General features: G+C 65.9%; 1 long non-coding RNA gene across 4 annotated transcripts; it reads right to left on the reverse strand.

Annotated features, from left to right (window-relative positions):
- Positions 1-1,735: 1,735 nt before the first annotated feature.
- LOC110260401 (uncharacterized) lies at positions 1,736-22,750 on the reverse strand. 4 transcript variants are annotated; one of them, XR_014842886.1, is made up of 4 exons: positions 22,544-22,750; positions 19,090-19,201; positions 2,726-18,244; positions 1,736-2,622 (listed from the first exon to the last, which is right to left on the reverse strand). It is a non-coding gene; the product is annotated as an uncharacterized LOC110260401 (long non-coding RNA). The 4 variants fall into 4 exon arrangements; XR_014842885.1 differs by having other exon boundaries at positions 2,726-18,413; XR_014842884.1 differs by having other exon boundaries at positions 2,726-11,295; positions 11,510-19,201.
- Positions 22,751-22,850: the final 100 nt, after the last annotated feature.

Here is a 22,850-nt window from a genome sequence, read left to right on the forward strand (position 1 = left end):
CGTAGATGTGCGTGTGCTTCCCGTGCCGTTCAGCACATGGAGCACTGTGTTATCACATGCCTGCCGTGCGCTGGGCCCTGTGCTCAGACAAAGCCCCATCCTGTTTCCAGGGAGCACAGGTCTCCCGGGAAGGTCAGCTGGGGAGGCCAAAACTCCGATGGGGACGGGGAAGGCGGCTCGGGGTGGAGGTGTGAGCAGGTCCAGGAGGGCAGTAAAGAGGCCAGCGTCTCCGGTCTGCTTCAGTCCAGCCAGCAAGTCCAGGAGGGTGATCCAGGGTGGGTGGTGCCATTTGTCACCTGGGCTCCCATCACGCGTTTGAAGACAGCTGCTGCAGCCCCCACAGCCGTCTGCTTCCAGCCTGCAGGGAGCAGGAGGCGCGCCTCTTCCTTTGCTGCTTCCGTCCTTGGGCGGGGCCCAGACAAGGCACCCCAGTGGCAGGGGACTGCAGGGCCAGTGTGGCCTTGAGAACGGGAGCGCGTGCTGGGGGGTGCTTAGCTGTGAAAGCCAGCCAGGCCTCCTGCCCCCACACCCCAGCAGTCATCCTGGGTCACAGCCACCATCACTTGTGAGGACACGGGGGCAGTTTGACGGGGAGAGCCCAGGATGTGGAGCCTGGGCCTCAGCTCACTGGGCGGGGGTTCCACCCCGAGAGGCAAGCCTGGGACCCCAGCACCAGAGCTGTGCCCAGAGGGTTTTCCCAGGGGAGAAGTGGCTGTGGGACAGAGAGCTCCGGGTCCTTCTGCCAAGGAAGTAACTTGATTCGCGGCAGAGTGTGGACAAGTCCAAGCCTACATGTGCTCTCGGAAGCCAGGCGTGTGGAGAAAGGCCGGGCGGGTGGGGTTGGGGTGGACAGCTGCTAGATTTACTGGAGACACAAGCTGGACTGAGCCGCCGACAGGTCCGGAAAAACTGCCAGCTCTGTTCTCAGCGTCCTCCCTCAGAGGAGCCAGCTGGATTGGGTTGGTCTGAGAAGCGGTTTGTTATGCAAACCACAGTCAGCCAACAATGAATGGAACTTAACAGCTGGGCGCGTGCAGAGACCACAACCCCTGGCATCTGGGGGGCTCTGGGCCACCCAGGGCCACACCCCCGAGATGCAGCCTCAGGGCTCAGTTGGGCTGCAGGGGGGCTGCTAAGATGATCCAGCCAAACAGTAAACAAAGCAAACAAGATGGTAACGAGTTCCAGTGCGAGGGGACCAGTACCTAGAACTGGCCCAACATACTAATTACCTCAAAGGACCAGCCTCCAACCAGAAATCACAGACCAGCAAAGAAGCAGGAACATAGGGCCACACATCATATCGTTACAAAAAAGCAGGTAGCAGCCACTGCCTGTGAGAGTGAGATGGATTTAACAAGACCAGACCCAAATTGGCCCCTATAAATAGGGTAAAAGAACTAAAGGAAGCCGTGGTTCCAAAAGGGGGAAAGAGGGAGATGCAGGGATGGCGTGTCAAGTAGAGCGTGTCAATAAAAAGGTTGAAGTTACTTTAAAAAGCAGCTTCTGGCGTTGAAGACTACAGTAATTACGAGATGAAAAATTCACGGGAAGGTTTCAGCAGTAGGTGTGAACTAGCAGAGAAAGAATGACGTTAATGCAAATTCAAAGAAGGGGCCAAGGGAGAAAGTGGGAGACCCCGCTGAGCACACCACACACACGTGATGGGCGCTCCGGGAGCGAGGGAGAGAGCAGGGGACAGAAAAATATTCCATTCGGAGAAACGGACTGAACATTTCCCAAGGTTCCAGAAAACATTCATCTACAAGTCCAGCAGGCTCATGAACGCCAAGGAAGACAAATACAAAAGAATCCACAAACAAACTCTCCTGTAAACGGCAAGAGAAAAATGACCCATTGTCACGAAAGACACCCAATAAGATTAGCAGTTGACTTCACGTCAGGAAGAGTGGAGGCCACTGGCAGGGGGTCGGGGGATGGGGGTGACTCCACGTTGTCAGAAAAAAGCCAAGAATCCCATACCCAGCAAAGCCGTCTCTCAAAATGGAAGTGAATTAAAGATGCTTCAGATACACAAAAACTGAAAGAACTTGTTGCTAGTGGCCTTGCCTTACAAAAAGTACTGAAGCGCTTTAGGCTGAAAGCAGGTGACCCCAGATGGTAATCCAAATCCACAATTAAAAAAAAAAAAAAGGGAAGTTCCCGTTGTGGCTCAGCGGTTCACGAATCCGACTAGGAACCATGAGGTTGCGGGTTCGATCCCTTCACTTGCTCAGTGGGTTAATGATCCGGCGTTGCCGTGAGCTGTGGTGTAGATCGCCAACGTGGCTCGGATCTGGTGTGGCTGTGGCGTAGGCCGGCGGCTGCAGCTCCGATTCAACCCCTCGCCTGGGAGCCGCCGTGTGCCGCAGGTGCAGCCCTAAAAAGCAAAACAAACCAACCAACAGACCAGGAGCAGTAACGGTAGTGACGTCATGATGCGAGCCAGCGCGTGCACAGTTCTTAACTGGTCTCAAACAGCTGGGTGAGACGGCGTGGCTGTGACGATTGACAGTGTGTGGCAGGACCCTGTAGAAATAGCCGAGGAGGTGGGTGGGAGCAGGAATCCTGGGCTAAGGCAGCAGTTCCAGGTGGTAACTTGAATCTCCAGAAATGAAGGTTCTGGAAACAATCGGAAAGTTAATATAACAAAAGTTGTAAATACATAGCCTTTCATCTGTCAGCTGCTTTAAAAGGCAGAGGGTTCCGTGAAGCGGACACTAACCCCGTGGTGTTGGGTTTGTGGCCGTCCCGCTGTGAGGTGTGTACGGTGGAAACGGGCGGAGCCAGTGAGTGCCCGTCCCAGGCGCTTCTCACTGGAGGTGTGTGTGTCAGCCTGACCCCGCTGCACCCTGCCCGGCCTGGGCCCACTACAGACGCGGGGCTGAGGCCCAGAAGCCGTGCGCAACATCCGAGGTGCTGTACTGCCAGCCCAGCTGCCGCCTCCGGGAACCTCTCAACCTGTGAAAATAAGCAGCAGCTCGATCCTGGCCCCTTTGACCTGACACCCAAGCGCCTCATCCTCAGGCCTCCTCTGGGTTCCGGGCGGCTGGTCCCCTCATCCCACTGGAGCATCTGGCCGGGGCGGCCACAGAGTCTCCCGAGGAGCCAGGGGACAGCCGTGCTCGCCGCGGCGGATGGAGGCTGAGCAGGACTGCACAGTTATCCAGACTCTCCCGTCTCAGTAATCTTGCCTTCGGGTTACATCCCTGTTTTGGGGCTAAAACATTTCATTCGATGGTGTGGACCGGGCTGCTCCTACGAGCGCCCCCACCCAGGGCAGGTGCGCTGCCCACGCCCCCTCCATCCGGGGGCCCAGCACCCTGCCTTCACTCTTGCGTCAGCAGACACTGGCCCCCACGCCACCTTTGGGGGTTTCAGGTGGAGCCTCAGCCCAGGGCCTGAGGAGACCCCCTCCCCCCCAGCCCCAGAAAGGAGCTTCAGAGGTGAGGGGCCCCCTCTGGCTCTGGGCACGGAGGGCTGGCTCTCCACGGTGCGCCAGGACCCTCCCCACCGCAGAGGCGGTCCTGCCTCCTCCCCAGCCCCAGCCCTGGCTGACACCCCGTCCTGGGACCCTGGGTGTCCACCCCGGTGACCACCCCTCTAGGTGGGGCTGGGTCCGGGTTCACACTGGTGCCTGTCCTGAGCCGGGCTTGGAGGTCAGCAGGCGCCCAGGACAGCCCCACGGGCCTACACTGAGGCTCCGTTCAGAGCCTGTGGTTGTGGCTGTGGCCATTTATTGGGGCTTTATCGAGGACCTCCAGGTCCTGGGGGCTGCCTGGCCGGTGGGACAGAGGTGACTAGGATGAGGTCTCCGCCCTCATTGTGGCCAGAGGACAGGTAGCTCTGAAGCCACTGGGCAGGGGCAGGGGACTGCCAGACCCCCTCCAGTGGGGCCAGGGGCAGGCTGCCGTTTCAGGGCCTGGCTTCCTCCTGTTGCAGTTGGTTGAGAGACGCCCCGAGGCCACAGCCCCCTCGTTTAGGCAGCTGCCAGCTGGGCTGCTCCTGTCCCGGGTGTGGCTCAGCTCACTGTCCTCCTGGGTCAGCACCTCCCAGACGCTCTCCCGGCCTCGGGGGCATCTGGCTGTGCTGCATCAGCCTGGACCCTGCCCTGAGGGGACTGTGGGTTCTGCTGTGCCTGGGTGGTCCCGCCAGGCGCCTCTGTCCAGGCACCGCCATCCATGGTGCCTTTCACTTTCAAGGGACTGGATCTGGACACTGTGACCCACGGGGCCGCCTTGCTGAGGCCCACTCGTCACATGCGGTCCCGGCCCCTGGTCGAGCAGATGGGCCCTTGCCTGAGTGTCGGGAACCGCTTTCAGGGCCTGGCGTCGCCCAGACGGGGGCAGGTGTCAGCGGCTCTGGGGGCCCCTAGGCCAGTACTGCCCAGTGCCAGCTGGTCAGGAAGGGTGCGGTGGCCGGTGGACACCATCAGGGCGGCCGCAGAGCACCCTACCAGTGGAGGGCTGGGGCCTCCATGCCCGCAGGCTGGCGGCGGAGGCCCAGCGGTGGCCGGTGATGCCAGCAGACCCGGCTCGGGGGGGGCTGATGCCTTTGGTGAATGGTTTCCCAGGACAAAGCAGGGCAACTGCAGCCCCGGTGGGGGGGGGCACTGGAGGCGAGTGTCTGCATCCCCCCACAGCTGGCCCAGTGCCTTGGCTGGGATGCGAGACACCCCTGTGGGAGGCTGAGCCAGGGGGACCCCCTCAAGGCCTCCTTGGTATAGGGGGGCCCCCAGGGGGGTGCTCCCTCCCCCAGGGGCCGGCCTCTCCAGGGAACAAGGAGCAGGAGAGCGCAGATGCCGGGCGGGAGGGGCTGGGGCCCTGTCTGGGTCTCTCCTCCGTGTCCTGGCCCCAGGTCACCCAGAGGGAGGCCTATACCCCAGGGTGCCTGGGCCATGAGGCTGGGGTAGCTGTGGGAGGGGCATCTGGGGCCAGGAGGTGGCGGCAGTTGGCTCAGGGCCTCCAGGCTGGGCTGGGCCACCTCCCTCAGCCACCCCAATACACCAGCCCCCCGGGGACAGAGGCCCTGCCAGCCTGCACATCTGCTCGGTGACCGACGTGTCCTGGCCTGAGGTCCAGGGTGGGTGCTGGACACTGGAGGGGTGGGGCCGGAGCCTGTGGTTGTCCTTGAGCGGTGGCCAGCCTGTACCTGCAGGGGGGAGCTCTGCTGGGCACCCTCTGTGGCCTGGAGCATCTGGGCCAGGATGGGCCTGCGCAGAGGGTCCACCCCAGCCCTCAGTGCCCTTAGAATTGCCCGGGGCTCAGAGATCAGGGACAGTGGGGCCTGGCAGGCAGGGCGGGGGTGGGCCTGGCATCCCGCAGCGTAGCCACTGGGTGCCGCCCATGGGGCCTTCCCCCAGGGGAGTGGGCTCTTCTGGTCTCTTCCTCCAGGGCCCCCCTTCCTCCACCCTCTGGCCCCTGCCCCTGTGGCCCTTCCTGCCCGACCTCGGTTCCACAGAGCAGTTCAGGTCCCAAAGGCTGGAGGCCCTGCTGCCTTGAAGGGCAAGGCGGGGTGTGGGCTTTAGAGGTGTCAGGCCCTGGGGTGACAGAGCCTGGGCACTGAGGAAGCTCTGCTCTCCCCACCGGGGGAGAGGAGCCCGCTGCCCCAGGGCCAGCCTGTGACCCTGTGACTCACACGGGGCCGAGCTTGGGAAGAGGCCGCGTGGCTGGTGGGGCCCTGACCCCAGCAGGGGCAATGCGGGAGGCAGGTTCCAGGGCCTGCCCTCGGCCGCCCGGCCTGGGCTCCCGCCTGCGCCTCTGCCAGGCCCTCCACACATCCGTCTTCCCCTTTGGAACGGGTCCTTTTGCTCCTCCGACGGGCCATCCGTTTTAAGAAAGTCTCCCCCCCACCCCCGCCCCCGCAGGCCCAGAGCGCGAGGCTTCCGCTTGGCTCAGGAATGCTTGTCACCTGCTGCTTCGGGGGTGGTGGGGGGACATCCGGAGAGCTCAGTGGTGGCTCCAAAAACGAGGCCGTTGGCTGGCCTTGCGCTGCATTGCTTAGTTTATCAGACATCAAACAACGCGGGGGGCCAGGGGCAGGGCACCAGGTCAGGGGAGCTGGCAGAGGGAGGAGGAGCTGGGAGGCTAGGGCAGGGGGCCCGACCCTCTGTAGGACACTTGGGCCAGGCTCTCACTTCCACTACTCGGCCCTCAGCCCCTCAGCCAGGTGCCAGCCTCCTCTCACTTTGTCTCTAAAAGGGGGATGTCCCCAGCCGCTCCCGCCCCTGGGACCCCCAGCTCCCAGGCTGTCGCTCTGGCTGTGGGGCTCACGGAGGGTCTGCCCGCCCCACGGGCCTCCAAGGACTCTGCCTGTGCAGCGAGACCTACGTCCACCACCCTGGGGACAGAACCTGCGCGTGTACACGCACGCGCGCGCACACACACGTGCGGGCACGCACTCATGCACCCCCTACTGCAGCTGAAACAATTAAGTCAATAACACAGTCTCTGTGTTTATGCTGCTCAAAGTAGCCCGTTAAGTGAATGGCCATTGGCCTTAGGCGTCTTCTTCTCCGGCCTCCGTGTCTTCTGTCCCAGCTCGGAGAGTGGGGGGCGGTCACCGGGGTTCCCCGGGTCAGAGCGAAGGTGGGTCGGGGGCCAGGACCTGCTGGCTGGGCTCTCTGTGGCCTCCGATCGGAGTCTGGGGCCCTCCGTCGCAAGCCACAGTCCCGCGGCGCTGTGCAGGGCTGCCGGAGCACCGGGGCCGCCAGGGCTGGGCGAGGGCGTGGGACCTGCCACTCCAGGGCTCGGAGGGAGGAGAGGTTCCGGAAGCAGTGCTGGTGGTTGTGCAGCATTGTGAATATAATCCGTGCCCCTGCACCGCACACTTAAAGTGGGTGAAATGATGAATTTTAGTGTGCGTGTGACCACAATTTTAAAAAAGTTACACAAGGAGTTGCTGGTTGGGACCTGCAGACTCTGGGCAGAGGGCTCAGAGCCTCAGAGGAGAGGCCACCAGGAAGCTCCAGGAGGGACAAAGGTGGGTGATGTCACCGGAGTCCCCGGGGCACTGCGGCCTGAGAAATCCGCACCGGGCAGGGGGCACGCCGCTGGCTGGCCCTCTCGTCCCCCCACAGCTGCGCAGCGCCCGGATGCCCGGGAGATGCAGGGCAGTGCTCCGGGCGGAGCTTGCAGGAAGGACGGGCGGGCGCCAGGCTGGGCGGGGAGCCTGGGGCCTTGGTCCATCTCTCAGCAGACGCTCGCCAAGCGCCCGCTGCGGCCGAGGCAGGGCCACATTCCGATGCCCCGTCTGGGGGGGATTCAGGCCTGGGGAAACTGGGAGGGGCTGGGAGGTCGGACCCCTGGGTTGGGTAGGGCCACGGTCTGGTCTGCGTGCTCGGGCCAGCTGCGTGGGGTTAGGGAGTGCAGGCCAGGCTGGCCCACCACCTCCCCCGTGTCCCTTCATCAACTTCCTTGAGCCTGGCCATGTGACTGGTCATCAGTCACCCTCTTCTCTGCCCGCCCCCCAATCCCGGGGTCCAGGCTGAGGAGTTTCTCCCGCTTCGTTACTGGACTTTGATTCGGTCCAGTGGGCAGGCAGGACCCCGGGGCCCAAGGGACGGGCAGCCAGCCTCGGACCCAGACAGCCGGTCTCTCTGCACAGCCCCACCTGGGTGCCCCCACCCAAGGGCAGCCCACCCTATGGGCGGGGGGGAGGGCCGGGAGCAGGGGGACAACAGGCAGAAGACGCCCCGAGGCGGGATTCGTTGTGGTTGCTTCAGGGCCTGAGACAGCACCTGGCTCGCCACAGTAGGTGCTCGGGACAGGGATCTTATGGGGGGGGCATTCCTGTCACCTCGTCGCCATCACGCCTTCCCTCTGCCTGGCCCCTGGGGGCCACCTTGAAGGAAGTGGTGCCCAGGGCTCCTGCCATCCTCTGCCATGTGGCCTGCAGTCCAGGCCTGGGACCCCATGGCTCAGTCACCTGGGGCTCACGGGGGCTTGAGGGGGAAGCACCCACGAATCCCCCAGAGGGGACGGGGAGCCGACAGGCCCAGGGTCCTGGTGAGCTGCTGGCAGTGTCAGGGGTGTCTCAGCCGGGAGGGTGGAGCTGAGGATGCCAGTCCCGCCCTCCCTTGTCACCTCCCCTTGCCACGGCGCTGACACCAGTGCTTGACGCTCCAACACCCTGCTCCTTCACGCGTGCTGTTCCCTCTGTCCGGTGCCCCCTTCTGTTCCTCCTCCTGTTGACAGCGTTGGCTGAGCGCCTGCCTGTGCCAGGACCTCGCCGCCAGCTGGGGGCAGAGGAGGAGGCCCCCCCAAGCCACGGGCCAGAGTGTGGTGGCGCGGGACCCTGGGGGCATGCAGCGGGGTGGAAAGGTGTGTCCCTGCCTTGGTCCTTGCCTCTCCTCGCTGACCCTGAGATGGGCCAGGCGAGGCCCTGGCACTTGTCCGGAACACTTATGGGGAGCTGCTGTGACAGGTTTCCTGGGGCGGTGTCTGCCTCGCGGCCACAGCACAGAGGGCACATCTCCTGGCAGTCTCGAGGCCGGGACCACGGGAGGCCGCCAGGAACCAACACGGGCAGTGCAGGCCCGCGTGCCCTCTGGATCTGAAAACACCAGCTGAAAGGACGCTTGCGAGTCACCCGGGCAACCGACGGTGGCCGGGCCTCTGCCCCCACCAGGAACGCGGTGCGCTAGGGTGTGTGGGCGTGTTTTCCAAAAGCCCTTGTGTCAGACATACGATGGGTCCCGGGTCGAAGCGTTGGCTCAGAGATGGGGGAGGGGAGGGGGACGGGCCTGGGGGGCAAGGGAGGGCCATGTGGTCCCCTCGTGGTCTCCCAGCTCCGGCCCCATAGGAAAAAAGCTCTTCAAAAAGGCCCGAGGGGGCCGCCTCCACCATCCACTGCTGCGGGCTGAGCTCCCACAGGCCCCGTGCACGCCCCCTGCCCTGCACACCTGGGCGTCCTCCTGCTCGACCGTGACTGTGACCGTGACCGTGGTGCGCTGGGCCCCAGACACAAGGGCCTGCTTCTGCTGCAGAGGAGGCCGGCGAGCTACCTGGGTCCCGAGTCAGCGCTGCAGGTGGTCAGCGTGCCTGAGCCCTCCTGCCACTCCTGAGGGCAGTGATGGGGGAGGGAGAGGGGGAGGGGAGAAGCTGGTGGGGTGGGGAGCTGTGCTGGGCCGCCCCTGGCCAGCGGGAGACTTGGTGTGGCGGGGGGCAGAGCCCTGGGACAAGCAGAGCCTAGGATGGGGGCCTGTGGGCCGGCGGGCCGGAGGGTCTGCTCTAGGCTGGGTGCTGGACCGCGTGGCCCTGGTCCTCTCCCAGCCTCCCGACCTGTCCCGCGCCCTCTCCCAGCCCCGGCTGACAGCCCCTCCTGTGTGCACGCACCCTCCGCCCCTGCACCGCCTCCCTGACTGTGGCTCCCTCTGTGCCCTTCAGAGCCTGAGGAGCAGGGCCTGGCCGAGGTCACACGGCTCCGTGGGCAGTACTGGCCCGAGGACTCTGGGAGAAACCAGATGTTTCCAGATTTCCCTGCCTGAGACCGAGGAGCAGGTCACCCACTGCCCGTTACCCGAGACCGAGGACAGCAGCCAGAGCAGCTGCCTGGGCCTCCGTCTCAGCTAGAGCTCGTGGCCCTGGGCTCCCCCGCCCTCCGGCCACCTCGCCACCTGAGCGGGCCTGCTGGGCGCACGGCCTCCCAGGTGGACAGGCCAGTCCAGGCAGGTGGGTGCGGGGACCGTGCCTACGGTTTCCCTGTTCACGGAGGGTCCCGAGGCCCACGCTGGACCAGAGACTTCCTGCTGGGTGGTGCCTGCCATATGCCCGCCCCTCCAGGCCTTGGGAAGGAAAGGATTCCTGGGCAGTGCCCGAAGGGTGGGTTGGAGACCCCGGGCTCAGAGGGGGAACTGCCACATCCCGCTGAGAGACTCAGCAGGTACAAAAGCCTGTCGCCCTGGCCCCGGCCGGGGACGAGTCCCACTTCCCTGCTGTGAGTAGCGCCAGTGGGAAGGGAGCCAGAGGCACGAAGGGTGGGGCCCGAGGGGTCTGGGTGTCCCTGGCTGCTCCCACCCGCCCTCAGCAGAGGCCCAGCTGTGAGGTGTGGTTGTCACCCCTCTGTCACACCCTCTCCAGGATGGTCTCCCAGCCTGGGGACAAGGGTGTGTGAGTGAGCGTGTCTCCCCCACCCCCCGGGCCCCCGCAGACCCTTCCGGACCAGGGGCTCTGTGTTCTGTCCGTGGGGGCGGCACAGTGCCCTCTGCTGGATTCATGAGGAGTGCAGGCGGCCCCAACCAAGACCTCTGGGTTGGAAGGTTCCTGATCAGCCTGCAGTCAGGGATCTGCTGCGCCCAGCGTGGGTGAGCCCTGACCCTGGTCACCCCCTGAGCCGACCCTGACCCTGACCTTGGGCCCACTCTGAACCCTGACCCTGGCCCCCGCGTCTGCTTAGTTCAGGAGGAGGGCAAGACCAGCGAGCCCGGGGTCCGTGTGGGTTTCGCTCATATCCCTTTGCCGGCCTCCCCCTCCCCCTCGTGTGACTCAGTGACTCTGTGGCCTCCGCACTCCCCCTCCCCGCCTCTGCCCCAAGCCCAGTGCAGTGCAGGTCCAGGCCACGGTGACAGTGGTGCCGGGGGTGGAGGGGGACGAGGAGCTGACTCACTGCACAGTGTGGGGGTGAGTGTCAGAGCAGGGCTCCGCCAAGTGCAGACTCCAGCTGGTCCAGGGGCTCCTGGGGGAACATCAGGGCTGCGCCCCCGTCACCCAGCAGGCGGGCACACACAGGGACCAGAGCTGAGACCCCTCCGAGGCCAGTTCCGCCCTCAGAGACCACAGGGCCGGGGGCCTAGCAGCCACCTGCCCTGCCTCGGCCCCCTCCCACCCAGGCCCCGGGCTCTGGGTCCTCCCAGTCCCCCCCTGGGGCTGGTGGCTGTAAGTCCCGGGGTGGAGCGGAGCCCAGAGAGCCTGCTGCTGGCTTCCGGCAGGGCGGGGGAGCCCTGTGCTCATTCAGACCCAGCCCCCACCTCCAGGGCTGTGGTCACATGCCAGCGGAGCCCAGGGCTGGGTGTCACAGACAATGGGCCAAGAAAGCTCCTGGGGGACACTGGGGGGCAGAAGAGACCTGCGTCCTGGAGAGGGCAGGACGGTGGTCCAGAGGGCAGGACGGGCCGTGCCGGTGGGGCGCCCCTCTGCCAGGCGCTGGCAACCTGACTCCAGTGGGGAAGCTTCAAACGTCAGGGGCTGGGGCGCAGGTGACGAGCAGGCCCTGTGCCCTTGTCCTACAGGGCTGCCACATCAGCTCAGGCCTCCAAAACTGAGACAGGGGCCACCACGAGGGCACGACCGCCATCCCCTGGAGGAGATGGGTCCTGAGTTCTAGGTCTGGACCTGGCAGCAGCCCCCACCAAGCCTCGGAGGGGGCCCTGCTCCCCATTTCCAGTCAGGACCCCAAGGAGCAAGGAGAAGGTGGCCCAGGCTCAGGGTCCTGACCCCTGTACCCCCGCCCCTCGCCCCATGAGCAGCAGGCTGCAGCCTGGCCAAGAGCAAGTGAGAAGCTGAGGCCTCACCCACGGAGGATGGAGAAGGCGGGCGAGACGGGGCCGAGGGAGCCGGGAGGGCGGTGTACGGAGGAGCCCGCTGGTTCAGGAAGTCACTGGGGCCCAAGGATGCTCCTCTGAGGAGGAGGCGCAGCTGCGGGGTCTCCAGCGAGTGGGCGCCTGTTCCAGTTTTATTCATAAAGCGGAGGTGAGGTCACTGCTGCTCCCCGTGAGCGAGCCACTCCGCTGGCCGGATCTTCCTAAGTAGGAGAAGGGGTCCAGGCGGCCCTGGCAGCTCCGCAGCGGATCGCACGAGGCCTCGAGCCGCCACCGTCCACTGGCCGAGGGCAGGCGCCTGGGCTCCCCGCCATCCCGGAAGGCAGGCCAGCAGGCGGTGTGGTGACCTCTGCACTGAGGCTCAGGCCCGGTGGTCCTCGGCCCCCAGACATGTGCAGCTGGGCACGAGGCCGGCCACGCAGCCTGGGAGGAGATCATGGGGCCGCCCGCCCACCTTCTGCCAGGCAGGAGTGGGGCACCATCTCTGCCACTGTTGGGGAGGGGGCAGGCGCAAGAGAGACACTGACCAGCTGGCAGGATCGTGTCCGCGGTGCTGGGGTCACCTCCTGGGGTCGGAGGGTGTCCTGCATCAGGGGATCTGGAGCCGGCCTTGGCGGTGGGGCCTCAGGGCCACGCATGGCCTTGGCCCATGGGGCTTTCCCGGCAGGAGCCCCACCCGGGGCTGTGCCTCGGAGGGTCACAGCCATCTCAGCAGCTGCCACATTTAACGTTTGGAGCACTCGGTGCCGGCCTGCCCGGTTCAGCGCCCGTCCCTCGGCTTCCGTGGCCCCACTGTCGCCTCCACTGGGCACCGTGCTGGTGCCCAGTCATTGTTCGGCTGCTTCTCACCCAGAGGATGGAAGAGGGGCTGTCAGAACACAAAAAGGGAATTCGGGCAAATGCTTTGACCTTCACGCCCCCCTCAGCTCCACTTCTCACAGGAAGGGGCCTCTTTAGTGGCGGAAGTGTCCTCCAGCTTGTCTGCAGGACTGGGGCCGGAAGCTGCGCTCTGGCGAGGCAGGCGCGGTGCTCCTTGAGCCCTGCCCTGGATCCGCGAACGGCCACCGCGGCGGCTGCATCTGATCCTTCCAATAAAGCAGAATCTTCCAGAGACTGGACAAGGCTTTGCCTGACTGCTGGGTCAGCCAAGCTGCCATCCCGATTCCCACGGCCCTCGGAGACTCTCTGCACCCCCTGCCCTGGCGGGGCTTGGACGTTAAGGCCGCGTCTCCAGTCAGGAAGGGGGTTCAAGTGCTGCGGCGGCCATAACGAGCACGAGTGGAATTTGAGCCCCCATCGGTCCCCCCCAAAGCCCTCCCTCTTCACCAGTGAAGGGCACTGCCAGCCAGAGGGCAAAGCCTGGGCCGGGGTGGTGCTGTGGCTAAGAGTGGTGGCGGTGTTGACGCCAGGGCTGACGGTGGAGCCCTGCCATCCCCGTGCTGGTGTCGGTGATGATGGTGGGGATGCCACGGTCCTGGGGGCAGAGAGTGAGCGTGGCAGCAAACAGTGACAGTGGCGACGGCTGTGACGCTGCGCTGGAGGTGGCGACAGGAGTGACGGCGGGGGGAGGCCATAGTTTGATGATGGGAGTGAGGCAGGCGTGGTGAGGCTGCTGCTGGTGGGGACGGTGGCGGTGGTGACGGTGGGGAGGTCACGGTGAGATGACAGCGGCGGCGGCAGCGGATGGACACACCGAGAGCGGAGTTGGCTGTGATGTGGCTGTTTGTATCCCCCCTCACCCCTGAATTTAAATGTTGAAATCCTCTCCCCTAAGTGATGGTATCCAGAGCTCTGCAAGGTGAGCAGGGCAGGAGGGTGGAGCCTTCACGCGTGGGATTAAGGCGCTTAAAAAAGAGACCCCAGAGACCCCGCGGCCCCCTGTCACAGGCGGACACAGAGAGGTCTTACGTCTGCAGCCAGGAAGGGGGCTTCCACCAGATCCCAGACACGCTGGCACCTGACCTTGGACTTCCCGAGCTGCGAGCCGAACGCCTGTTGCTGAAGCCGCCTGGTCTGCGGTCTTTTGTGGGCCGATGCGTGGGGGCGGTGATGACGGAGGTGATGGGGGGGGCGGTGTGACAAGGATATAACCCAACTCGCAAGTGGGACACCTGGAATTCAGAGTCCGAACCGTGGGCTTTATCTGAGGCGAGGGCCTCTTCCTGAGGGTGGCGCCCAGGACCACAGGGGACGTGTGAGGCCAGGCCCGCCTGGGCGGGGTCTCCAGGTGCCATCTCCCCTGTCCCTGTGTGCCCTCCCCTTGCGGGGGGAGGCACAGATCCTATGGGCTCCTGATATGGCATTTTATTTTTATTTAGAAAAATGCCACGCCTGCCCGGTTCAGGGAAATGGCTTAGGCTGTAAATCCAGGGCCGTCTCCAGTTGGCTCCGGGAGGGGCTGGCAGCAGGCTGCTCCTGCCTGCGCTGCGGGCACTGGGCTGAAAGGGGCTGGTGAACGGGCTCTGGGGATGGGTGGCTTGGATGGGTCCTGGGGCTGCTGTGGGTGGGAAGCAGGGCCAGGGGGCGGGCAGGGGGCTGGGAAGCCTGACTCTGCAGGGGCGAGGCCGGGGGTCTGGGGTGTTGGAGCGCCTTCCCCCAGGCCCAGCCCAGACCCAGGTCTGAGGGAGCCAAGCCCCTGGCCCCACCTGTGGGGACTCATGGGGTCCTGGGGACAGCCTGGCTCTGGGATGGGTGGGGCCATCAGGGCAGAGGGTCGGGGAGCGCCTCCAGGGTGAGGGCTGGTTCACACACCGTGGGTCTGTGTCTCCCATTAGCACCCCGCCAGGAATGGGGGGGTCCTGGGCCCTTACAGGCACAGACCTGGGGGCCTGAGAGCCTCTTGGGCTGCAGGGGTCTGTGGAAAGGGAGGGGCTGTGCCGGGGGGGGGGTGGCGAAGATGGAATGGGTGGGGGCAGCCCCCAGGACCCTATACTCTCTCCTTGACCTCAGGGTTGGGGTCAAAACACCAGCCCCAGAGGCCACATCCTCACCTGCTCTTTTTCCTCGCCTTTCCTCCCCCAGCTCCAAACCACACGCCTCCCGGGGGACAAGGACAGAGCCAACAGTGACCACCTTCTGCAGGGAGGGCAGAGGGGCCGGGGGTGGGGGCGCCAGCCCGGCTCAGAGACTGGAGCAGGAGAGAGCAAGGGAGGGTGGCGGGGGTGGCAGGAAAGTGTCACGGGCCTTGGAGGCACGTGGTCGACCACAGGGAGAGGGGGCGGAGGGCCGGGCAGGGCGGGGGCTGGGAGAGTGGGACCCCTTGGGAGTGCCCTGGAGCCCACCTCTCCCTCCGCCGGAGACCCGAGGGGTCCCAGAGTCCCCCCTCCAGATGGGGGCACGGACAGTGCTTCCAGGGCAAACCCTGTCCACAGGGTGGTCATGGGCAGAAGCCAGCGTGTCAGCGGAGGGACAGGCCTGTTCCCAGAGCCTGGGGCAGTGCCAACTCCGGGCCGGATGGCCCTGCCCTTCCTCACTCTGAGCCCCAGCCTAGCCAGAGCCCGCAGCCTGCTGCGATGGCTGAGAAGGGCACCTGTCCTCTGCTGTGCCACCCCCACTGTGCCCTGGCCCCGATGCCCGGTCTGTGTGGCGAGTGGGGGGGAGCAAGCGTGTGTCTGGAGAAAACCATGAAGAGGGTGGTGGGGGCACCCGTTGCAATTGGGGCTGCACACCCCGCTCCTCTGCCACCTCAGTTCCTGAGTCTTGGCAGCTCAGAGCTGAGGCCGCCTGGGCTCCACCGGGAGAGGGAGTCACACTCATTCGCTGGTCCCAAGCACATCCCTCGCCCTCTGCCAAATAGGTGACAAAGATCACCTGTCCAGCTGTCCCAAGCTGCGGGGAGACGCTTGGCATGGCGGGGCCCCTTCTCCCGCATGCCATCTGTTGACCCTCCGGAGAGATCCCAGAACAGCCCTTGGACACCCCAGGACACCCAGCCCCTGGACCAGGAAGGCGGCCCTAGCTGGGACCAGCGGCATAAGTGGCGGAGTCCAGGACAAAACAGAAGCACAGGCCTGGGTTTGGAGTTAGTAAGAATGGCAGCAGCGGGTGAGCATAGAGCCGGAGAGACAGATGCCCATGGAGGCAGCCCTGTGGGGATAGCCTGTGGTGGCCAGGGACGCATTGAGCTGAGATCTGGGGACCAGGCAGCAGTGGCCCAGCAGACACTGGTCACCTGATGGCCAAAGACCATCATGGGCCATACCTGGCATCTGGGAGGAGGGTGGCAGGTCAGAAGGTACCCACGTTCTGGAGTGGGGAGTGTGGGGGGGTGCCAGCCTGGGACCACAGAGGAGTCTGTGGCTGGGCAGGGCCTTGGGCTCAGGAGCCCAGGAGAGAGGCCTCAGCTGGACCAGGTGGCCTGTGGGAGTGGACGAGATGCTGGGGTAGGGGGCAGGCAGCTTGGAGGGCAGGGGCTCAGCCCCCAGCCCCAAGGCAGGGGAGGAAGAGGCAGCAGAGGGAATGGAGGAGGGACCCCGGCCGTCTGGTGAGCTGGCCGCCACCATTTCCCGTGGGTGGGGGCAGAGTTGGGCACAGAGCCTACCTCCCCGCCTGCCGCCCGCCCGCCCGCGTGGGGAAGCTCCTCGCCCGTCACGCCGAGCTATTCTCAGCCCGTCTCCTTTTATGGCTCCGGAAGTGAGCCGTGCAGGCTGGCGCACTGCGCTCGCTCACTCAGAGATGTAAATGGAAACGCAGGGAACAGCAGGACAGCAGCCGCCACCCCCTCCCTGGCACGGGTGTCCTGAACCCCCAGCTCCCAGCTCTGGGGGCGTTGGCAGGGGCCAGCTGGCAGCAAACCCCCATCCTGGCAGAGGGGCCGGCCACCCTTGGGGGTCCCGAGCACCAATCTGGGGGCTGCTGGGCATCCTAGGAGGCAGTGGGGGCCGGCTCGCAGCCTGGCTGGTCCTGGGGCAGAGAGGAGGGTCGGCCACCCGCTCCAGCCCCACAGGCGGGCGGGTGAGTCCTTCTCACGCTCCTCCCACGTGGGCGGCCACTGGGACCGGGCTCTCCCCTCATCCCGACCCTCACACCAGCCCTTTGCTTCCCCTGCGCACAGCTCAGCCCAGCTCACCCTCTGGCTGTCCCGGCCCCGCAGGCCCCTCCGGGCTCTGGCCTCAGCACACGGGGGTGTGGGGTCCACTCTGACCAGATGGGGTCTCCTTGGGGCGGGAAGCAGGGGGCTCTTGTCCACTCCACATGCCCAGAGCCAGTTCAGGGCCTGGCAGCCAGCGGGCAGGAGCACGCCCTGGCTGGACGAAGGTCAGGAGGTGCCCACGGCCACACTCGCACACACACCACACCCCTAACACTCTCCAACACACACTCATAAACTGGCACACACAGGAGGACGCCGTCCAGGGAGGGCAAGGCTCACAGAAGACTTGGTTGACATGGCACTGGGAGGCTGGGAAGCCTTCCTGGAGGAGGTGACCCTGGGCTCAGATGCTGACACCACGTGAGCCATGCTGAGCTTTTATCTTAGGTTCTCAAACTGGGTAAGGGGTTGCGGGTGGCAGGGCGGCAAGGACATTCCTGTGGTGGGAACAGCATGCTCTGAGGCCCAGCCCACTCCTCCTCAGCACCCCCACTGCCGTTAGCTCCCCGTTGTGTGGTGAGGATGGTGGGGCCAGAGAGGTTAAGTGATCTGCAGGAGGCCACACAGCAAGTGCCTGGCGGAGAAGTGGGGGAGATGGCAGGTGCCTGACTCCCGTCCAGGGCTCTGAGGACGCTCAGACCCGGCCAGCGCACCTGCCGAGCGGAGGGGACGAGATCCACATGCTGTGTGGCCGATCCCCCGGCCAGAGGCACGCACAGGGGTGTCCACCAGCCCCAGCCCCCGGCCGGTGTTCCTGCCCCGCACACCTGCCTCCTGGCCCCCACCCCAAGCCCCAACTCCTGCCGCCACCATGGCCTCCCCCCCACCCCCCGTCTGCCTTGCCGATTCCCCAGCCAGCGCCCTGGGAGCTGCGCTGCTTCTTGAAACACTTGAGCGTCTGAGCAGAGGCTCGGCCTGCTGGGGTCTGCAGTGCTGAGCCGGGGGAGGGGCGGCAGCGGGCAGCACGCCCAGGGCCGCACCCAGCCCGGTGTCCCCCGGGGACAGTGTGGGGGTCATGGTGTTGGCTCCAGTCTATAGGGTGTTCTCTACCCCCCTGCACCCCACATGGCCCAGTGCCTGCCAGTCAGGCTCCCAAACTGTTCTTTGATTGACTGACTCACCTCACACTGAGCAGGGCAGAGACGGCTGTACCCACTTTACGGGTGGCGAAACTGAGGCTGGGGTGGGGGAGCTGGGGGGATGCACCCACGGTCGCCGTCAGCTGTGCTCTCGGATGCCACCGGAGGCTGGCAGCCTGTCCCCATACCCTCTCAGCATCCTTTCCTGGCCCTGGCTTCCTGGCTGAGGGGCCTGGACCAGCCGCAGGCCCTCTCGGGGGCCCTGCTTTCCTCCGCCAGGGCTGGGGTGGGCTCTCCATCTGCCCAGTGCCCACGACCATGACCCCAGGGCCCGGCCTCCTGGCCTGGAGGGCGCAAGGAGGAGGCAGTGCCAGGATCGTCGGAAAAATACAAAACTTCCCTTGGAGGCAGGACCAGGAGGCAGGAGGCAGGAGGGAGGGAGGAGGGGGGTCTGGTGTGTGGGGGCCCGGAACCAACAGGCTGCCTGTTCCGGGGACAGGACGCAGCACACGCCCTGCCAAACTGGAGAGAGGAAGCCTGGAAGGAGGGGAAATGAAATGGGAAGAAAATGTCCCCGCAGGGCCCGGCGCGCGGAGTCCCCCACCCCCACTCCCCACGGGGCCCGGCGCCCTGCTGCTCGCCCGAGACCTCTCCCTGCTCTGCTTGGGGCTCCAGGGGTCCTTCAGAGGCCACTCTGCTGCAGCACCTGCATCAGACAGATGTGGCAGAGGGACCTGTGTCACCTGCCGGCTCAGGGGCTGGGGAGGCCCCGCTTTGCAGAACCTTGGTGACAGGAGACCTCCAGCCCTGGCACCTCGCCCTCTCTCGGCCCCTCCATCTCTCACTTCAGTGCCCTCCTCCCCGTCTCAGCCCTCAGCCCTCACCCCGTCCCTGTTCCCCCGGGGCCCAGGGCCACTGCCGGCGGCCTCAGAGGTGGGATGGTGGCTGGACATGGGCAGTGGCAGGGGCATGGCCCGCGGGGACCCTGTGTCCTCCCAGCTGCCTGGGCTCAGCCCGGCCACTTCCCCACATCACCGGGGCCTGTGCGTGTCCCCAGACCCGTGCTGCCTCGGGAGGCAGAGCAGGAAGCAGTGAGGAAGCCCCCCTGAAAGGCCACAGGGCGGGGGTCCTGACCACTTCCCCCCTCCCAGGTCCCAGAAGGGACACTGACCAAAGGCTGGCAGCAGGACGAGTCGGGGGAGGTCCTCAGGCGGGTACCAGGACAGGCAGGACAGCTGGCACTCAGCCCTGCTGGACACCGGGCGGGCACTGTCATGCATGGCACAGATGGAAAGCTGAGGCTCAGGTGGGCAACTGCCAAGTGTTTCACAACCCGAAAGGGAGGGACGTGGGCCCCTTGCTTCGTCTGTTCTGTGACTCACCCGAATGGGTGCGCTCCAGGCCAGGCCCCGCTCCAGGATCCGGCGTCTCAGCTGTGAGGGTGCAGACAGGGCCCAGGTGCCAGAGCTGCCCCCAGCTTTAACCGCCTTGTCCCTGCCGAGTGAGGAGGAGGCAGCCGCTGGGGTGGCCTGGGTTTAGGCAGAAGGGAGAAGTGGCCCAGTGCAGGGAGCCCGGGGCAGGGCGAGGGGCCAGGAGCAGGCTGCGGCCGAAGTGGGCAGATCCGCAGCATTGGGCCGCCGGGGCCGGGATGGCCAGGCGGCTCACCACCAGGAAATGCCAGCCAACAGCCTGGAACGTGGGCAGCTCCTTGCGGGCACATGGCCGGCTCAGTCCTCTGGGGGGGGGCAGCAGAGATGGGATGAGGCCATGTGACCCAGGATGGCCCCACAGGGGGCAGGACAGGCAGTGGGTGCATGGGGAGGGTGGGCTCCCGATCAGAGGGCAGAGCCGAGCAGGAAGGGCGAGACTGAGGGGCAGACCCCGCTCTTTCTCCAGAGGTGGTGCCACGGGGTCCCCCAGGAAGTGGCACTGATCAGGGGATGCTGCACATGGAGAGGTGTGAGGTGTGTGAGCTCGCGGGCGGCGGGCTCTGCCCCTAAGGAGTTGCGTGCACGAGCCGGGTGCTAAGTGGTGCCAACCGCCAACACCAGGTGGGACCCTGCATGGTCAGGATGGCGGCGAGGCTGCTGGGAGGCCACTGGGCTGTGGCCCAGGCCCTGCTCTGGAGGCAGGTGAACTCTGGCTCCCAGAACACACTCTAGCCCCCAGAAGGGGTGCAAGGGAGGAGGCCTGGGGCCTGGATGGCCTGCCCTGCCCTGCTGAGGGGCCCCCCTGCCATCTGGGGCCCAGGCAGTGGGGGCCAGGGGCCAGCCCTGACGGGTCTGCCGAGGCAGGTGTAAGCTCTGGGGGGAAGGCGGAAGGTGGGTGCTGCCGGGCGAGAGGGGCTGCCTGGGGAGGCTGGAGGCCAGGCTCTGTTTGGGGAAAAGTAGGGTTCCCTGAGGCTGTGCATTTGTGGGGAGACCCCATCCTGAAAGAAGATCTTAGCAGCACGTGAGCAGCACTGGGGGTCTGGGAGCCTGGAGCCTAAGGGCAGAGGGTCAGAAGCTCGGAATGGGGGCTGCTTGGATCCCTGCGGTCGCCCCCCCCCCCAGCCCCTCCTTCTAAGGCAGGCGAGCCCTCTGGAGCTGTCCGGCCTGAGGAGCAGCAGACCAGCTGGGCTCTGAGAGTTGGGGGGCCGACGTTGCCCCCTCCTTGCAGAGGTCCAGCTCCCCGCTCCACCTGCCCCTCCACAGCCAGCCGCGCTGAGCCGTCCTGCTCTGGGTGAGGCTGGGGGCTGAAGGCCCCCCCTCTGTGCCATCGCCCCTGCTTGCGGGGGAGGGGGCGTGGAGGAGCAGGGTGGGGGCGGCCCCCCCAGCCTAGGGAGCTGGCCAGCCCTCTTTTCCGGAGGCGGAAGAAGGAGCCTAAGGCTGCAATGCGGGGGTTTGCAGAGGGCTTCTGGGGCGATAATTGGGCAGCGATTAAGTGTTCCCTGAGCAGCGGCTGTGGCCTGTCACCTGTCACCACAGCCCTGGCAGTGCAGGCTGCCTTCTGCCGGGCTGTGCCCTCCACGTGCACAGGGTCCCGATGGTCTGGGTCGACCCGGAGCCCGCAGAGAGCCTCTCCCGCCCCCGCCCCCCACCAACAGCAATGCCCCCTTCCAGTCTGCCCAGGCCGCCCAGCAGGTCAGGGGACCTGGGCCTGCCTGGCCGTGCCCTCGGGGGCCACGGCCTGGTGGGGGGGAGGGGTGGCCCCTGGTCACTCACAGAATGGCTCTGGCACTCCCACTGCACAAATACACACATACACACACACACACACACACACACACACACGAGCACACACGAGCACAAGTGTGGCCCTGTCCAGCCCGCTCCTGGCACGCCTTTCCTGACCAGGGGCCCTCAGACGCAGGCCTGCACTCAGCCCAGACCTGGTGGCAGGCTCTCGGCTGCACTTAGGCCCTGAGGTGACCGGCCCCACTCACCGCTGCACAGACACCTTACAAATGGGCACACGCTGCCTGCGGCCACCTCCTGCTTGGGATTCCTTTCTCGCAGCTTCTTTGTGGGCTCCCCCTCCCCGCTCTGGCTGCCCCTCCACCCTCCCCTCTCTGCCCACCCACTTGCCTTTAATTAGAAATGCCAGGAGAGCGACTTGGGGGGAGTTTTTACCAGAAAGGCATCCCCCCCCCCAGGGGTGAAAGCTCACAGAGGAAGAGGAGGGAACAGATGGGCTCCGGGGGTGCTCCCGGGAGGGAGGGGGGGCCTCTAAGGGGCTGGGAGCGGGGATTCCAGAGCGTGTGGGAGCGGCCTTGTGTGTGGGGGTGACACCGGGGGAGGCTGGGTGGGGGGAGGGATGAGTATTGCGGGCCGGGGTGGGGATGAGTGTTCCAGGAGAGGTTTGAGTGGGGGGGGGTGAGTGTGCAGTGCGAGCGTGTGAGTGTGAGTAGGGCTAAGGCATCTCCACTGGCCTTGGCTGAGTGTGGCTGTGGGCAGTGGCACCTACAGAACAGCCCAGGCCCCAGGGACCCACACCCATTCGTCACGGGGACCCAGGAGGCTGTCCCTTCCCCAGCGCTGTTGCCAGGGAGGCAGGAGGGGCCTCCCTCCGAGGGAATCTCAGCTTCCGGAGCCCCGCTCCTTATATGGTGTTCTGCTTCTCTCTGCCTCTGCCACTGCACCAGGCTGCCAGCACCCACCTTCTCCCCCTCCTCCTGTTCCCCCCACCCCATCCTATTGGAAGTCTTGGAGCTTCTGAAGGGTTCCCGCTGCGGCCTGGGGGTTCAGGGCCTGTGCCCTGCAGTGGGTGGCAGGACCCCTCCATCTCCCCCACCGCCCATGAGAGCAATTTCCAGATTCCCCTGGTGGCATTGAGCAGAGAGGTCCCCGGCCCCAGCAAAGACTGGGGAGTGGGGGCACCAGGCAGTCCTGTCCAGCTATTGTCACATGGTGGCACACACCCAGACCAATGCCAGGGGCCCTGGGGCGGGGTGGCGGGGTGGTGGGGTGGGACGCATCCCTCACACAGGGCACAGGACCAGCCCCCCAGGGCCTGAACTCAAGGGCCCCTGGGGCAGGGACAGACAGCAGCTCGAGGCCGCACACCTGGGAACACACCTGACACTTGGGAGTGTGTGTGTTGTGTGTGTGTGTGCACAGGCGTGTGTGCACACGAAGACTCCTTGGAGTCTTTGGCTCAGGGAAAGAGGGTCCGAGTGTTGGGTCGTCGCCAGGTCTCGTCTGTGGCCCAGCTTCCTGCCAACGCCGACCGGGCAGGGGCAGGGTCTGCGGGGCGGGCGGTCAGGGGTTCAGCACCACCCGCCCCCCTGCGAGCAGAGCGCGGCCACAGGAGGAAGCCGCCCGACCCTGAGGCCCTGGGGAGGGGCTTCCTCCTTACCTTTGGGTGGGGGCAGCGGAACGCCCGGCCGCAGGCCCCTCCGGGCAGGGCACACCGGGTCGCCCGCCGGGCCGCCGGCCGGGGGGCGGGGCCCGTCCCCAGCTCGGTCCCTTGGGTCCGCGGGGCTGAATGAGTCCGGGGAGGGGGCGGTGAGAGCGAGCGGGCGCATTAGTCACCCCGGCCGCCGAGTGTGCGGGGGGTGGGTCCTCGCTCCGCCGGGGAGCGCGCGTGGGCGCGGGGAGGCGGGCCGGCAGCCGGCGGGGAGGGGGGCGCGGGCGGGGAGCCTGCGCCTGGACCAATGGGAGCC

This window comes from Sus scrofa, chromosome 4 (assembly GCF_054392235.1).
Source record: "Sus scrofa isolate SSC_HxYL_T2T_F1_AM1 chromosome 4, Sscrofa_HxYL_maternal_Yorkshire_Landrace_v2.0, whole genome shotgun sequence".
NCBI lineage: Eukaryota > Metazoa > Chordata > Mammalia > Artiodactyla > Suidae > Sus > Sus scrofa.